This window comes from Silene latifolia, chromosome Y, assembly GCF_048544455.1.
Source record: "Silene latifolia isolate original U9 population chromosome Y, ASM4854445v1, whole genome shotgun sequence".
Classification (NCBI taxonomy): domain Eukaryota; kingdom Viridiplantae; phylum Streptophyta; class Magnoliopsida; order Caryophyllales; family Caryophyllaceae; genus Silene; species Silene latifolia.
The window spans coordinates 410,897,638-410,901,773 of record NC_133538.1 but is presented as its reverse complement, the minus strand read 5'-3'; the positions used below and the strand labels follow the sequence as shown (position 1 = coordinate 410,901,773).

General features: G+C 40.8%; 1 non-coding gene across 1 annotated transcript; it reads right to left on the bottom strand.

The window, feature by feature from the left end:
• Window positions 1-899: 899 nt before the first annotated feature.
• LOC141635243 (small nucleolar RNA R71) lies at window positions 900-1,006 on the bottom strand. Its single transcript, XR_012539942.1, has one exon. It is a non-coding gene; the product is annotated as a small nucleolar RNA R71 (small nucleolar RNA).
• Window positions 1,007-4,136: the final 3,130 nt, after the last annotated feature.

The following is a 4,136-nucleotide window of genomic DNA, read 5'->3' as shown; positions in this document are numbered from 1 at the left end:
ATCGATCGCTCGTAAACGTTCCTTCACGCATCCCAATGCAAGATCTCACTCTGAACAATCCCGTCTCCTCAAAATGCATGCAAAAAGGGACGAAAATGGTACGATTCCACTACTTTCACGTTCATTCCTACCAAACGGACAAAACGAACCAAAGTAGCCAATTCGGGGCAAAATGCAATATAAACAGTACAAAAGTACATGGAAATACGTGCTGAAATAGGCTAAACAGACTATACAAAATGCACGTATCAAAAGGCAAGATATTAATTGCTTTAGTTCATGTTTAGACTAAGTCCTTTGGTTACTAATGTTTTCTTTCGAGCATATAGGTCTTTTGTATGAGTAGGCGGCAAAGACGAGGTCAACCAACTTACCCAATTGATCTCTAAATTGAAGCTACGGCAAGGAGGCTAAATTTTCTAAGAAGAAGAGGTTTATTAGAAACACCATCGGTAGAAGTAATCGATCAACAAGAAACTTTTGACGTATTTGAGAATCCATTTGGAGAATTAGAAGAAACTAACATCATGGGTGAACCGGTTCCGATAAGAGAGACTATGGCTCCTAAGAACATAGTAAATCCAAGCATCCAACGGCCAAGAATTCAAGCCAATAATTTTGAGTTCAAAAATGCCTTGCTCAACCTAGTCCAAGACAATCAATTTGGGGGAGGTCCCTTGGAGAACCTTAATGACCACCTCAATGAGTTCCTTGAGAATTGGGATATGTACAAGATGAATGGGGTCTTCGATGATATGGTACGCCTTAGGTTGGTCCCCCATTCACTTAGGGGATCGGCCAAAGATTGGCTTAAGAATTGTGACGCAGATTCCTTCAAGACATGGGATGAGCTATCTTCGGCATTTTTGAACAAGTACTTCCCACCGTCTAGAACGACGAAAGTTAAAAGTGAATTACAAAGCTTCACTCAAGAAAAGGATGAAACCTTATATGAAGCATGGGAAAGGTATAAGAGGCTACAAAGGCTATGCCTCCATCATGGCATATCCAAAGCCGAATTGGTGAACAACTTCTATAAGGGATTGACTCAAGACGTTAGACTATCACTTGATGTGGGGTCGAGAAAAGGGTCTTTGGATATTTTGGGGCATAAAGCGGCCAAGGAATTAATTGAGGAGATGGCATCGAGAACCTTGGATTGGGAAAGTGATAGGCAAGTGAAAAAGGGCAAAAACAAAGACTCTAGTGCGGTGTTGAATGTTGAGGTTAAAGGAATGCTAGATGAATTAACTCAACAAGTGGCTTTGTGAATTCCAAGCCTTCAAGATCCGATATGAGACAAATCTTGTCATGTGAACTATGCGGGGAACAAGGCCATAATCTAATTAGGCATCCTTTGATTGCACCCATATAAGAAGAATGCTATGAGCAAGTCAATGAGGTTTGAGAATCTACAAATGCAAGGCAAGGGTTCAACAACAACAACAACAACCAATTTGTCAATGGAAAAAGAGGTCACCCTTTCTTCTCTTATGCCTAAAAAAACATCCAAAACCCAACTACTTCCTCACCAAAACAACAAAGGTTCAATCAAAACCCACAATTCCAAAGACAAATCCCACCCGGTTTTCAAGGAAAACAATTTGTCACTCAAAACTAACAACCATTTGGGGGGTTCAAGGGACAAAATTTCAACCAACCTCAAAACCAAATTTCCAACCTCAAAACCAAGGCTTTAACCAAAACTTCCAAGCCCAACAAAACCAAAACCATCTTCGGAACAAGCCTTTGAGCAATTGGTGATTGCCAACCAAATATCCGACTCAAATCTTGACAACCACATTGCTTCACAAAGCCGGGTTAATGATGAAATAAGAGCATCCCAAAAAAGCAACGGAAACCCATGTAGCCCAAATTTTAGAACAATTGAGTCAATTGGCTCAAAATCCGGGGAAATTTCCGGGCAACACGGTGAATCCTAGGGAAATGAACGCAGTGTTCTTATGAAGCGGGAGGCAATTGGAAGAGGTTGAGAGTGCCCCAAAGTGCAAGAGAAAGAGGGTTGCTAATGATGACTTGAAGAAACAACTGGTGGAGATTGAGGTTGAGAAGCCTCAAGAGGTGGAGATGGAGGATATACCCAAGGAGAATGATACTATACCAACCAAAGATAAAGAACCCATTCCTCAAACAAAGGAGTATGTTCCACCGGTACCCTTTCCATAAAGGCTTGCAAGGCCTAGACTCGAGAAAAAGTATGAAAACTTTGTGGAGATCTTGAAAGGAATGAGTGTCACAATTCCTTTCCTTGATATGATTACCGAAATTCTATCATATGGAAAGTTCCTTAAGGATCTTGTCACTTTGAAGAATAAGAGTGGGGAGGTGTAAACTATTAACCTCTCTAAAGAATGCAGTGCTATTCTTACTCACACCAACAAGCTTCCAAATAATCTAGAAGATCCGGATAGCTTCTCAATTCCATGTTCTATTCAAGGAGTGGCTATAAAAAGGGCATTGTGTGACTTGGGGGACGGTGTGAGCCTTATGCCACTTTCAATCTTCAAAAAGCTTGATTTGAGGGATTTGAAGCCAACAAGAGTTTCACTTTAACTAGCCGATCGATCGGTTAAATTCCCCATTTGTGTTATTGAATATGTGCCCTTGGTGGTTCGGAAGCTAATTATACAATGTGATTTCTTTGTCATGGATATGCCCGAGGATAACCATGTGCCTATTATCTTGAGGCGTCCTTGTCTAGCAACCGGAGGGGCATTGATTAATGTGAAGAGTGGCAAGCTATATTTGCAAGTGGGTGAAGTTAAAGTGGAGTTTGAACTCACCAAGTCTATGGAAGCTCCATTTTTAGGGGACACTTGTTGCATTATTGACATACTAGAGAATCTCGTGGAGGAGCATGACCCAAAAGCTTCCACCATGGATCCTTTGGAAACTTGTCTTGTCAATGGGTATGAAGTTGATGATAAAGATATTGAAGCTCTAGCATATGTGTGGATGTTGGACTTTGCTCCAATTCATGAGAAAGCTCCATAGTTTGAGATGCTTGAAGTTGGTAAGAAGGAGGAGAGTTTCACGCCTCCTCCTACGGTTGATCTTAAACCTCTCCCCCTTCCTTGAGATATGAATTTCTTAGTAATAATTCTACATTTCCCGTGATCATCAATAGTGAACTTGACAACACTCAAACTTCAAAATTACTTGATTTGTTGAAAAGGTTTAAGAGTGTTCTTGGGTACACAATTGGTGACATCAAAGGGATTAGTCCCACTTTGTGCACTCATAGAATCTTACTTGAAAATGAGGATGCTTCCTCAATTGAGGCACAAAGAAGGATTAACCCCATAATGAATGAGGTTGTGAGAAAGGAGGTCCTCAAGCTACTTGATGCCGGCATCATCTACCCTATTTCCGATAGTAGGTGGGTGAGCCCGGTTCATATAGTTCTAAAAAAAAGGAGGAATGATGGTTGTGAAAAATGATAAAAATGAATTGATTCCAACAAGAACGGTAACCGGGTGGAGGATGTGTGTTGATTATAGAAAATTGAACTAATCTAACCGGAATGACCACTTTCCTTTGCCGTTCATGGACCAAATGTTGGAGCGCTTGGCTCAACATGATTACTTTTGCTTCTTGGATGGGTACTCGGGATTATTTCAAATCCCTATCCATCTAAGTGACCAAGAGAAGACTACCTTCACATGCCCTTTTGGCACCTATGCATATAGGAGGATGCCATTTGGGCTATGTAATGCACCCTCCACATTTCAACGTTGTATGATGTCCATTTTCTCCGATTTTATTGAGCAAGAAATGGAAGTTTTAATGGATGATTTTTCGGTTGTGGGAAAGTCCTTTGAAAATTTCTTAATGAACTTGGAGAAAGTGTTGAACAAGTGCCAAGAGACTCATTTAGTCTTGAATTGGGAAAAGTGTCATTTCATAGTACAAGAAGGAGTTGTCTTGGGACACATAGTGTCTAATAAAGGAATTGAAGTAGACAAAGCAAAAGTAGAGGTCATTGAGAGTCTACCACCTCCCACAAATATTAAGGGGGTGAGGATTTTCCTTGGACATGCGGGGTTTTACCGCCGCTTCATCAAGGATTTCTCTAAAATTGCAAGACCCTTGACCAAATTGTTAGCTAAGGATAC